Consider the following 14,552-nt stretch of genomic DNA (forward strand, 5'->3'; position numbering starts at 1 on the left):
GACATTTAACATGTCTGTGCATGAATTTGCACCTGAAAGCCTCACTTGGGTGATTTTTTAACAGAATTAACCTTTGAGTTTTGATGTGAGACTAACCAAGGCCCTGGGGCATACAAGGTGATGGTGTTCTGGTCTGACAGTAACATACACGGCCTGCCATTTCTACTGGGAAACCAAATATTGTGGCTATTATCTCAGTAGTTCAGGTAAAGGTAAGTGTTGTCCTGTTTTTTTCTAAAGTTGACCCCTGATCTAATTTACTGGTTCCGTATATCTTTAACTGGAGCCCTTTCCCTTATGGACAGGCCAAAATTCTCTGCTGATAGAAGTCCTACCTTAACATTGCTATTTCACACGTAACTTGAGATTAATCATTTGTCCAATCTGCACACATCTGCTTTGTCAATAGCACATCTTTCCTTTACCTCTTATTCTTGTAAGTACTGTATGGACAGCTTCTAACTACCTTTTAACATAAAACTATGATGGCCTGTATGCACACGGTGGTGGAATTGCCTAAATGCTCAGAAGAATGAAAGATATAAAAACTTAAAGTAAGGCCATTTATAACAGTGCTCAGACAAAAGGATCCTCTTAAGAGTTAGGAAGCTTACAAATTCTTATAAAAGTTGAAAATTTGGAATTTATATATTGGCAGCTAGGACTAGAGGCAAGAGGCCAACCCTAACTTCTACACAACTGTGGGCATAGCGGTCCCATCAGTTCTTAGGCTTAAATCAGTTCTGCACCTACCTGTGAAGGATTGGGGCTTAAATCTGTGTTTACTCCCTTGGGCATTCCAAGAAGACCACACTACCATAGAGATTATTAATTAAATAGTAATGGAGATTTATAGCACCTTGGATGCCACGCTTAATCCTACTAAAAGATTTTATCTCTACAATAAATCTTTTAAAACCATCTATTCTTTTTTTTAATAAACAGTAAATCTTTATTTATTTAGGTGAAAACCTTGAGGAAGGCCAGTTAGCAAAAATCCCAAATTTATAGATATAGTTAATAAAGTAAGCATGTATTCCTTTTAAGCAATTTCTGTAAGTTGCTTAGATTTAAATCCTATGAATTTCAGAATCAGGATTTAAAAAAATTTTTTTATTAACATATGTATTATTTGTTTCAGGGGTACAGGTCTGTGATTCATCAGTCTTACATAATTCACAGCACTCACCACAGTACATACCCTCCCCAGTGTCCATCACCCAGCCACCCAATCCCTCCCACCCCCTTCCACTCCAGCAACCCTCAGTTTGTTTCCTGAGATTAAGAATCTCTTATGGTTTGTCTCCCTCTCTGGTTTCGTCTTGTTTCATTTTTCCTTCCCTTCCCCTATGATCCTCTGTCTTGTATCTCAAATTCCTCATATCAGTGACATCATTTGATACTTATCTTTCTCTGACTTATTTCGCTTAGCATAATACCCTCTAGTTCCATCCACGTCATTGCAAATGTCAAGATTTCATTTTTTTTGATGGTGCATAATATTCCATTGGATATATATACCAAGTGGGATTTATTCCTGGGCTGCAAGGTTGGTTCAACATCCGCAAATCAATCAATGTGATACCATACATTAATAAAAGAAAGCACAGGAACCATATGATCCTCTCAATAGATGCAGAAAAAGCATTTGACAAAGTACAGCAACCTTTCTTGATTAAAACTCTTCACAGTGTAGGGATAGAGGGTACATACCTCAATATCATGAAAGCTATCTACGAATAACCCACAGTAAATATCATATTCAATGGGGAAAAACTGAGAGCTTTTCCCCTAAGGTCAGAAACACAGCAGGGATGTCCACTATCACCACTGCTATTCAACATAGTACTAGAAGTCCTAGCCACAGCAATCAGACAACAAAAAGAAATAAAAGGCATCCGAATTGGCAAAAAAGAAGTGAAACTCTCTTTCTGCAGATGATATGATACTTTATGTGGAAAACCCAAAAGACTCCACCCCAAAACTGCTAGAACTCATACAGGAATTCAGGAAAGTAGCAGGATATAAAATCAATGCACAGAAATCTGTTGCATTTCTATACACCAACAACAGGGCAGAAGAAAGAGAAATTAAGGAGTTGATCCCATTTACAATTGCATCCAAAACAATAAGATACCTAGGAATAAATCTAACCAAAGAGGTAAAGGATCTGTACTCAGAAAACTATAGAATACTCATGAAAGAAACTGAGGAAGACATAAAGAAATGGAAAAATGTTCCATGCTCATGGATTGGAAGAATAAATATTGTGAAAATATTTATGCTACCTAGAGCAATCTATACATTTAATGCAATCCCTATCAAAATACCATCCACTTTTTTCAAAGAAATGGAACAAATAATCCTAAAATTTGTATGGAACCAGAAAAGATCCCGAATAGCAAGAGGAATGTTGAAAAAGAAAAGCAAAGCTGGCAGCATCACAATTCCGGACTTCCAGCTCTATTACAAAGCTGTCATCATCAAGACCGTATGGTACTGGCACAAAAACAGACACATAGATCAATGGAACAGAATAGAGAGCCCAGAAATGGACCCTCAACTCTATGGTCAACTAATCTTCGACAAAGCAGGAAAGAATGTCCAGTGGAAAAAAGACAGTCTCTTCAACAAACGGTGTTGGGAAGATTGGAAAGCCACATGCAGAAGAATGAAACTGGACGATTTCCTGACACCACACACAAAAATAGACTCAAAATGGTTGACAGACCTAAATGTGAGACAGGAGTCCATCAAAATCCTAAAGGAGAACACAGGCAGCAACCTCTTCGACCTCAGCCACAGCAACTTCTTCCTAGAAACATCGCCAAAGGCAAGGGAAGCAAGGGCAAAAATGAACTATTGGGACTTCATCAAGATAAAAAGCTTTTGAACAGCAAAGGAAACAGTCAACAAAACCAAAAGACAACCGAGAGAATGGGAGAAGATATTTGCAAATGACGTATCAGATAAAGGGCTAGTATCCAAAATCTATAAAAAACTTATCAAACTCAACACCCAAAGAACAAAGAATCCATTCAAGAAATGAGCAGAAGACATGAACAGACATTTCTGCAAAGAAGACCTCCAAATGGCCAACAGACACATGAAAAAGTGCTCAACATCGCTCAGCATCAGGGAAATCCAAATCAAAACCTCAATGAGATACCACCTCACACCAGTCAGAATGGCTAAAATTAACAAGTCAGGAAACGACAGATGTTGGCGAGGATGCGGAGAAAGGGGAACCCTCCTACACTGTTGGTGGGAATGCAAGCTGGTGCAGCCACTCTGGAAAACAGTATGGAGGCTCCTCAAAAAGTTAAAAACAATCTCTTCTAATTCTCGTCTTTATGTTAAGCCAGGGGCACTGAAAAAAGCCAATTGATCATCTTTGGTTATTTATGATGGCATTTTGCTTCAGTTGAAGTGCTTGGTTTGGGTGACTACCAGCTAAAATGTGGGCTGCTTATAGGGGATAAGGGAAGTCCATGCCTGGAGGTCCAGCTTGGGTGGGCAGGATGGGAGAAACCTGTTATCCTGCTAGAAGGTGCTGTTCTTTTCTAGAGGGTTCTAGAAACTGGAAGTCTCAGGAATCTATTCATCCAGGGAACTGTTGGGTCCACTCTGGGCCCAATGAGATGGCTCTGTGATAAAATAAGAATAAATATATACACATACACACCATGCAGTCCTAGGGTTTGGGTTCCAAGGATCACATTTTGAAGGATGGGTAAATCTTTTAAAAGTTGAATCCCAAGTCCCAGTCATAAAAAGTAAATGCAACTATAATAGACTCAGACTTGGCTGAAATAGGAGTGCTCAGAGCTGAAGGTGACCTGCCACTGACCTGGAACCCTGCAGGACCACTCTCAAAAAGAAAAGAATGCCCACTGAAAGGACTCCACATTGGTTCAGGTAGAACTAAACCCAGAAGGACAAGACTCAGGGTAATGGTCAAGACCAGGGGCTTTGCCCTTACTGAGAGCTGAGTTCATATTTCCTCTATTTGTGACCTTGGAGAAGTTAACCTCTCCTAAGCCTCTTCTTCTTTATTTATTTGCAAAATGGAGGAATAATATTCCCACCTCATAGGGTTGTCATGAGTATTACATGAGATGATACATGCAGAGAGCTGGTTCAGGGTTAGCACTCAGCAAGGACTTGATAATTGGTAGCTGTTGTCACAGGAAACAATTTAAAAGCCAGTCAAAAAACCCCAGCAGATCAGAAGAACTGAATAAATGGAGAGAGATTCCATGTTCATAAATAGGAATACAAGATTATCAAGATGTCAGTTCTTTCCAACTTGACCTATAGTTTTAGTGAAATCCCAATCAAAATCCCAATGAGTTATTCTGTGGATATCTACAAACTGATTCTAAAGTTTACACAGAGAGGCAAAAGACCCCAAATTGCCAAAAACTTTTCGAAAGAGAAGAACAAGGTTGGAGAACTGACACTACTCATCTCCAAGACTTACTATAAAGCTACAGTAATCAAGACAGTGTGGTATTGGCAAAAAATAGACAAATAGGTCAGTGAAACAGAACAGAGTCCAGAAATAGACCCACACAAATATAGTCAACTGATCTTTGAAAAAGAAGCAAAAGCAATACAATGGAGCAAAGACAGTCTGTTCAAGAAACAGTGTTGGACATCTATATAAGAAATTCCACATTATTAATTTTCATTATGTCTTATAGGAAGAATTCACATGATGTCAATAACCAAACAACAGCAGATACTTCTCAGAAAAAGGACCCGAACAGTCCTGTGGCTCTTGAAACAAAGAGGAAAGCAGAGGGCTAGGTCTCATCCAATGGTGTCCTATGTGTTCTGGTCACGAGCTGAGAGAAAAACGCAAAGCAAGCTAGTGAGGAGGGACGTGGGCTTGTGAAACACACACACTAGTGTGGAACTCTCTTAATACAGGGTAATACATTAACTGATGCACATGATTCTTTTGCAGAGTGAGAACTGAAGTTGTGAGGGTGTTGGGGGATGGGGTACTCCAATCTGCCTGGTCTTAGACTTTGTCAGCAGCTCCCAGCACAGCATCCATCCTTGTCTCTGCCATCACTGACTGACTGTGTGATCAGTAAATCATGCCATCCCTGGGCCACAGTCTCAACCTCTGAGAAATGAGGGGTTTTGACTAAACTCCCCTTTAGTGGCCTCAGCACCCCCTGATTTTCACCATACATTTTATTGTTTTTCTTTTGGGGATAAAGATGACATTAACAAACTATTGAGCACATAAAATCCATGCACTGCCTCCCAGATGATAAAATACATATAAGAGGATATGAGGCTTGCAAAATTCTTATGAGAAGTCTTTGTCTAGAAACAACGCATATTTGAAGTAAAATTAAAGAACAGAGATGAGGCTTCCCTTGGAACTCTCCTCAAAGGAAGTAAGCATTATGGCCCACCATGACACCCCAAAGAAAGCCCTACAATAGTGGTCAGATGGCTTCTTCCCATTTTAGTAGTCTCCTGGTTATGCTCATAGAACATGGCTATTGGTTGTGGGGATACCTCTGTGTCCCAAGGGTCCTGACTGTGACTGCTTTAACAGATTAATCCCACCAAGGGCTGAAGATCAGAATGGGTTAGAATAGAATGTGCCTTAGCACTGTTTTAACAGACCTTGAGTGGCAAGAGAATAACTTTTTGATTGGTCTGTTTTGTTTCTGAATCATACGTCTTAGTCCCTTAGAACTCAAGCAGGCCTGCTTAAAGAAGAACATCTCTGCTTTTGGAAAAGAATAGAAACAAAGGAGTAGAGCAACCTATAGGGTTATTGTCCCCAGTTCAATCAGTGGATTTTTTCACTTTGTGTACGTAGGTGGCAAAAACATAGCATTCTGTCAAGTATTCCTTGGAAAAGTGAAATTTATAAAAGAAAGGTTGCCTTGCATTCCCTGCAGGAGGAAATACACTGAGGTTCTTGCAAGCTCTGTTGGTATCAACTCAAACGGACTGATTTGTAAAATGAACGTTCAGTAAGGCTTCGTGGTCTTTAGAGTGAGTTCTCCGAGTGTCCTTCCATCATCCACTGATTTTATTAATGAAACAATAAAACACTGAGCATCTTTCCATCCTGTCAGTAAAGTAAGTTTAGCTGGGGTTTGACAGGACAATGACATTACAGTCACTGGAAGAAAAGCTTCACTGAATAGTCCTGAAGAACCTCTGGCTAACAAGAAAGTATTTGATATACCATTCAATAACATTTATCTATCAACATTTCAGTTTGTAAAATATACCTATGGCATACATGCTGTTCTGTATGCCAGACCACAAAAACAAGGGAGTGACAGTTATGAATTGCTTTGCTGTGATTTTCTGACAATGAAACACAATAATTGATGCTGATACTCTTAGATGGATGGATATTCAAAGTTCTGTAGCTTTTTTTTTTTTTTTTTTGGTGCTTTAAAAAATGGTATTTAGTATATTCTTATAAGATCACTTAAATAATATATATCAAGTACTTTCAAAAATTCAAAATAGCCTAGCATTTTTGCAAAGAATTCTGTATGTTTATGTACAACATACTGGGTTTTCCAGTTCCCACAAATACCTTTTATTACTTGGCTGATGGAACAGTATAGTTGGTTCTCTTACGTTCTTACAAAAATATGAGACTGCTGTAGGGAGACTCTAGTATCTAAATACCTTTGTATTCACATTCTTTATGAAATAGCTATATAAAATTCAGCTGTAAAAAGTGATTTATACTGGTAAAAAGAAGGAAAAGAAGTAAACATTCTATATAAGAATATTTAAGTACTTTGCTAATCCAGGATCTAGAAAAAAATCATTTTTCAGATAACATGTACTAATTTCAATGGTATTCAAGGCCAAAACCTTTAAATCATCTGGTCTGAATTTAAGACCTTGCCTTTGAACCTCTACCTTTGTGCCTCCCATCATTTTTATTTACACCCTCGATGTGCTGAGTCTTAACTAGTATTACAAGTGGATATGGGGTCCCCTTTAGAATGTGAATGACCTCATGTTTTTACTTCTACTTATTGTCCTCCCACAAAAGCAAGGTTTTTAGTTGAGAATTACAACCTGTGAGAGTTGCCTTTTTGACATCCCCAGCTCTGCGATCATGAGGAAATGGAGGGGTTTCCTGTCTGGAAGGACACAGAGCTGGGGGCAGGGCTGCCTAAGCTGTGTGCTCGGAAGGAGCACCCAGGTGGGGGTGGAGCTTGCATCCGGGGGCACAGGTATGGGGCACACTGGATGGTGGGCTTACCTGTATACTTACACACTATCAATTTGGTCACACCAACACTCAATTTCCTAGTTATGTATGTAGTTTAGCAGGCTGGAGGAATTATGAATCTGGAGTATTGTATCTATTGCTTTCTTCTATACTGAGCTATATATTCAGACATCCTACAACAACAGGCTTATTTCCTTTCTCATTAAGGACACATCCTCAAACCCAAGAGATAATCATATGTGTGCACTTTATATCTAAATAGGGAGTGTGTGTGTGGGGGGGTGAAGGGAAAGAAATTGCTCTCTGTAGACCAGCAAACTCATTCATTAGGGCTTGTTTCTATTTCCACTGTAAACTCTAATTAGTAAAATTCACTGCCTTTAATAGACCTATTAGTACATTTCAGAAATAGTGTGCCTGAACTTCTAGAGGTCTGTACCTTGCAATGGGAACTCAAGCTCAGTTGGTATTTACTGGCTTAATTGCCCCACAGGGTCTTTTTGCATTAACTAACAAATTATTTCCTTTCATAACAAAGTACAAACAGAACTCCATTTCATGAATTTTAAAACTGTTTTCCCTGATAGGATTAGGTCTCTACTGAGAAGTACTATAGCAGTTAGGCCTATGGACTTTACCCCTTGAACTGCCTGAGTTTGAATCCTGGCTCCCCTGTTTAACAGGTGTTTGATCTTTGATGTGTTGTTTATCCCCCTTAGGATCACCTCAATTTCTTTATCTGTAAAATGGGGATAATAACAGTATCTACTTCATAGGGTTGCTATGAAGAGTAAATGAGTTAAAATATGTAAGGTGCCTACAACATGGACTAGCACATAGTGAGTGCTCTATAAATGTCAGCTGTTAGTACATTTACTAAGATAGCTACTGTATATGTGTGATATATGTGAATAGGCATGTTGAGACATATATTCACAAGCAAAAAATGACCTCAGGAACAGAGTTTTAACATAAAAGGAAAGTTTTAAGGAATATGTGGTTTTGATATGAAAATGACCTTTGCTGAAGATTTTAGTCACTAAGTTATTAATACTAGATTTAGTTAATTAAACTAGTCACTAAATTATTAGTTACTAAAAAAGATGTAAAAAGAAGATAAAAGGAAATACTCAAAAATCCTATCTCTGAGTGACTTCGAGTGATATAACTTGGAATGACTCTTCTTTTTATAGTACTTTTATGTATTTTCCAATTTGTAATGTATGTTTAGGWRWAATYWYWYAMTTAGGGWAATWTTAATGTSACATTAAWATTTCCMTAAKTRWRWRATTAYWYCTAAACATACATTACAAATTGGAAAATACATAAAAGTACTATAAAAAGAAGAGTCATTCCAAGTTATATCACTCGAAGTCACTCAGAGATAGGATTTTTGAGTATTTCCTTTTATCTTCTTTTTACATCTTTTTTAGTAACTAATAATTTAGTGACTAGTTTAATTAACTAAATCTAGTATTAATAACTTAGAGTGTATACACTCAACATTTGTCCAGGGAGCTTGTTAATCTTGTTCAGATTTAAGCTACTGAAGAATGAATCCCCAAAAGTACAAGGAATAGCTGGGGCCTTGCACTCTAGCCAGTGTATCAATTTCAAAGAGGTCTGGAATAAGTCTGATTCACTGATAGATCAAAATGAGTATTACTTGTAATGCTGGCATGGACATCTAGATTAAGTGTTTGATGTAAAGCAAGATGCTATCTTTTTTTGTAGCTCACCTAAATCGAAACTCGCAGGCTTAAACATTCTGATGGAAGTATGGCCAGGCACAGGGTAGTAGTGTCTTCTGATTAAATATTTTAAAAATCGCTTCTAATCAGAATAATATAAATAGAATAATTCTCTCAAAAAAAGACTCAAAACTGAAAAGGCCTAAAAATGGAAGCATCATTAAAACAGAAATCTATATTCACAATATGAAAGAAAGTTGATTACATGCAAGATTAAAGTGACAGATTTCATAAAACCAGTTGTGTAATTCCCACAGGACTGTTGGCAGACACAGATGTCATTTAGCGAAGTTAAGAGTCCTAGGGCTTTCAAAACATGTCCTTTAAAAATATTATCTTGTGTTCTAAATATTGATATTTTGTGAATGAATATTCTAGAATTAGTGAAGGCGAAATTCCAAGAGTTATGTTAATATAATGTGCCTTCTATACTGCCTACTCTTAAGAATGACCGCAATTCTTTTTATGAAGAGAATGAAAATAAAGAGCATGGGAAATTATTTAGCGATGACCATTATTCAATATAGCCAAGTACTGAATAAATAAGAGAACAGTTGCCAAATGTGCACGTTATTGGATGAATGCAGACTTTATGCCATTAAAGACATTAATAATCTTATCAAACCAGTAACGATTCTGAAAATAAATGGGGAACTTTGCAAATATCATGCAAATGAGGTCAGGAATATAGACTCCATCTCCAAGAAAAGGAGGAAAGGAACTATCACAGTCCTTTTTCCTAGCTTTCTTTGTTTCAAAGGCCAGTAAGTTAATGTCATAAATTGTATACAAGAGAAGACTTGCAATGTCTGAAGAAATACAACTGGAATATTCATTACAGAGTATATCAGTACCTCTTCCAGAGTATCATATGTTAAGTATCCTTAGCAAATGCTGTAATATTCAAGATTATAGTGTAACAGTATGGAAATTGAAGTGTAGAATTAAACTCTTTGGGATATACCCTGATAGAGCCAGTGGAAGGAGTGAGAGATGCATCCTGGAGAACAAAGAAGAGCTTGTCCAAACTAAAATGAAATAATACACCTAAAGTAGTTAGCTCTGTGCCTGGAATAGTATAAGAACTCATCACATGTTATGTATATTGTCATTATTTATGACACAGGGAAAGAAAACATTAATCTGTATTATAGTCAGAGCAAGGATGGCCCCAACATTTGCAAGGTCTGGAGTGAGGGTACAAGTGGATGCCAACACCATATGTATAAAAATTTAAGTGTTAAAATCAAGTTCACCAACTATTGCATTCAATATATTCTATATTTCTATACATATATACAGAGAGTGCTAGAGAGAGTAAGCTAGAGAGCTCCCCTTCTGTTGCTTGGGTCTAAGGCTTAGATCATGAAAAGGATAATTCTCTAATAAAATGAGTTGTGAGTTGGATTTGGTGTTTAGGCCCCTTGAAATCTCAATTTTTCTAATTTTGGATTGATATCTAGAAAAGAGCACTGACATGTGATCAGCTAGGCTGATTCTTGGATCTCAATTTCTTTAGCTGCAAAATGAGGGAAGCTGCTGACCCCCAAATCTCAACAACTCCTATGCTTAAAAAACTTCTAAAAATATATCAAGATATAATTAACATACAATATTATATTAGTTTCAGGTGTACAATATAGTGATTCCACATTTGTATACGTTGTGAAATGGTCACCACATTAAGTATAATTACCATTTGTCACTTTACAAAGTTAATACACTATAATAGACCATAGTCCTCATGCCGTACATTACATCCCCATTATTTTATAGCTAGAAGATTGTAGTTCTTAATCCCCTTCACCTATTTCACCCCCACAAATCCCCCACTCCTCTGGCAACCACCAACCCATTCTCTGTATCCATGAGTCTGGGTTTTGTTTTGTTTGTTTTGTTTTTTAGATTCCACGTAAAAGTGAAATCATGTGGTATTTGTCTTTCTCTGACTTATTTTACTTAGCATAATACACTCAAGGTCCATACATGTTGTTGTAAATGTCAAGATTTTATTCTTTTTTTGTAGCTGAATAGTATTCCATTATATATATGTATGTGTGTATATATATACACACACATACACACACACACACATACATACACACATTTTCTTTATCCATTTAGCCATTGAGGGTCACTTAGGTTATTTCCATGTCTTGGCTATTATAAATAATGCAGCGATAACTTTTCAAATTAGTGTTTTCATTGTCTTTGGATCAACAGCCAGAAGTGAAATTACTGGATCATATGGCAGTTCTATTTTTAGATTTGTGAGGAACCGCCATACTGTTTTGCATAATGGCTGCACCATTTACATTCCCACCAACAGTGCACAAGGGTTCCCTTTCTCCACATCCTTACCAACTGTTGTTATTTCTTGATTTTTTTGATAATAGCCATTCTGGCAGGTGTCAGGTGATATCTCATTGTGGTTTTGTTTTGCATTTCCCTGATGAGTAGTGTTGAACATCTTTTCATGGGTCTGTTGGCCACCTGTATGTCTTAATTGAAAAAATGTCTATTCAGGTCCTCTGCCCATTTTTAAATTAGGTTTGTTTTTTTTTTTTTTGATATTGAATTGTATCTGTTCTTATATTTTGGATACTAACTCTTTGTCCATTACATTTGTAACATCTTCTCCTATCAGTAGAACCCCTTCAGTAGGTTGCCTTTTCTTCCTGTTCATGGTTTCCTTTCCGTACAAAAGCTCTTTAGTTTGATGAAGTCTCATTTATTTTTGTGCTTGTTGCCTTGTCTGAGGAGACAAAAAAATGTCACTAGGACTAATGTCCAAGAGCTTACTGCCTATGTTTTCTTCTAGGAGTTTTGTAGTTTCTGAACTTCTATTTAAGTCTTTAATCCATTTTGACTTTATTTTTATGTATGGTGTAAGAAAGTAGTTCAGTTTCATTCTTTTGCATGTAGCTGTCCAGTTTTCCCAACACCAATTAATGAAGAGATTCTTTTCCCCATTGTATGTTCTAGCCCCCTTTGTCAAAGATTGGCTGTAAAAGCAAGAGTTTATTCTTGGACTCTCTATTTTTATTCTGTTCTATTGGGTCTATGTATGTGTTTTTGTGTCAATATCATTCTGTTTCATTGCTATGACTTTGTAGTTTACTTTGAATTTAAGAAGCATGATACCACCAGGTTTGTTGTTCTTTCTCCAGAATGTTTTGGCCATTTGAGTTCTTCTGTGATTCCATTCAAATTAATTTTTTTTTTGTTCTAGTTCTGTGAAAAATGCCATTGGTAGTTTGGTAGGGATTGCACCAAATCTGTAGATTGCTTTGGGTAGTATGTACGTTTTAAAAGTATTAATTCTTCTAATCCATTAGTACTGAATACCTTTCTATTTATTTGTGTCTTCTTCAATTTCTTTCATCAAAGTCTTAGATTTTTCATAGTACAGGTTTTTCACCTCCTTGGTTAAATTTATTCCTAGATATTTTATTCTTAACAATTCCATTTATAATTGCATCATTGTCTTAATCTCTTTCTGCTACTTCATTATTGGTGTATAGAAATGCAACAGATTTCTGTATATTAAGTTTGTGTCTACAACTTCACTAAATCCTAATAGTTTTCTGGTGGAGTCTTTAGGGTTTTATATATACATATTATCATGTTATCTGAAAATAATTTTCTTTTCCAATTTGAATGCCTTTTACATCTTTTCCTTATCTGATTGTTGTGACTAGGACTTCCAATATTAGGTTGAATACAAATGGTAAGAGCCGACACTGTTGTCTTTTTCCCAGTCTTAGAGTAAAAACATTTAACATTTTGCTATTGAATATGACAGCTGTGAGTTTGTCATACACAGCCTTTATTATGTTATGTTCCCTCTGTTACCACTTTGTTGAGTGTTGGCTCTTCTCTCTGGTATAGATCCCAGGAACCAAGGTGTGTGATGTGGGACACCCACCCCTTGCTCTTTCGTGAAAAGTAGCTGTCTGGTGAGATTCCTACTATATGTTGGGCACCAAGGGTGGGTTTTTGTAAGACTGTGTCTCTACGTCTCCTATTGGTCTCAACATGGTCCTTTTATCCTTTGTTGTGGAGAGAACTTCATCTAGTTTTCATATATTCTTTAGGGGGAAATGATCCCTATGCAGCTGTAGATTTGGTCTGTCCATGGGAGGACATGATTTCAAGATCTTCATATGATACCATCTTAGACCCCTTCTTCAATGCCTTGTTAATTGAAAGCCACTTTAATAATGCTTTATCTATTGAGTCTGTCATTATAAGAAAAACAAATGAGTATAGCAGATCAAATTAGCTATAAGCAACCAAGATGTTCCGCAATAGGTGAATATATAAACACTGTGGTCCATCTAGACAATGGAATACAATTCAGAAATGAAACAAGCTGGTAAGCCATGAAAAAACATGGAGGAAATTTACATGCATATAACTAAGTGACAGAAGCCAATCTGAAAAGGCTACAATACTGAATGATTTCAACTATACCACATTTTGGAAAAGGCAAAACTATAGAGACAGTAAAGAGATCAGTTGTTGCCAGGCGAGGGAGGATTTTTAGAGCAGTGAAATGATTCTGTATGATACTGTAACTGTGGATACATGTCATACATTTATCAAAACCTATATAATGTTAGATACAAAAAAACCCCGATGTAAACTATGGACTTTAGTTAATAATAATGTATTAATATTGACTCTTTGGTTGTAACAAATGTACGACACTAAAGCAAGAATTAAACACAGAAACTCCAGGGGCTGGCAGGGAGGAAAGGGACTGTCTACTTTCCACTCAGTTTTTCTGTAAACCTAAATCTTCTCTAAAAATATAGTCTATTAATTTAAAAAAAACTAGTAGCTCTAGGCCAGCCAGTACATTCAAAGTGATGCTAATATATAAGACTAGAGGAAAAACATGCTGAAGATTCTTGCTCATGTGGAATTCATACAAATATCAATAAAATGACTGAAGAATATGGAGACTAATAAAACTCTCCTAAATTCTTATAATGTTTACATGTCCTGTAAAGGTAGAATTTATACAAAGGAGGTAGCATTGCAGGTTCTAGGTAAAATCTTGCTTGAAAATATGACTTCCAGAAACATTTTTATTTACTTGATTGATAGCATCTACTTAATCAAAATATTTGTAACTGCTCTTCTAGGAAAAAAAATTTAAATAGAGCTTCCTGGAGAATTATTGCTTATATTTTATTATCTTTTAACCTATTAAACATTTAGGATTTAAGAGCTCATTCACATTCTAGCTAAATACAAATCCTTATAAAGTGGGTAGAGGAGGTACGCCATCAGTTTTGTTGCAGTTTATTTGCCTAAAAACTTGCCAGTTTCTGTCCTGGCAAATTCCCATCCCACAGTTTCTCTTCAAACTCTGGCCCTTAGATGGTACCTTGCAGTTTGTGCTCTGTCGCAATTGTTATTGGTGCCCTGCTGCTGACATTTCAAGCCTTTTCTATGTCTCCTTGTGCTCATTCCCATTCCTGTCCCTGTCATTTCCAGCCAGGGAAAGCTGCCTTCTTTCCCGTAGTGGTTGCAACCATGACGTACAC

The 14,552-nt window shown here is 36.8% G+C and overlaps 1 protein-coding gene across 1 annotated transcript in view; it reads right to left on the reverse strand.

The window, feature by feature from the left end:
• Positions 1-14,552, reverse strand: part of PRKCQ (protein kinase C theta) — a 189,108-nt gene that overhangs the window by 35,003 nt on the left and 139,553 nt on the right. The gene's annotated exons all lie outside the window — the stretch shown is intronic.

Source organism: Phoca vitulina, unplaced genomic scaffold, assembly GCF_004348235.1.
Source record: "Phoca vitulina isolate PV1807 unplaced genomic scaffold, GSC_HSeal_1.0 scaffold33, whole genome shotgun sequence".
In the NCBI taxonomy this organism is placed as follows: Eukaryota; Metazoa; Chordata; class Mammalia; order Carnivora; family Phocidae; genus Phoca; species Phoca vitulina.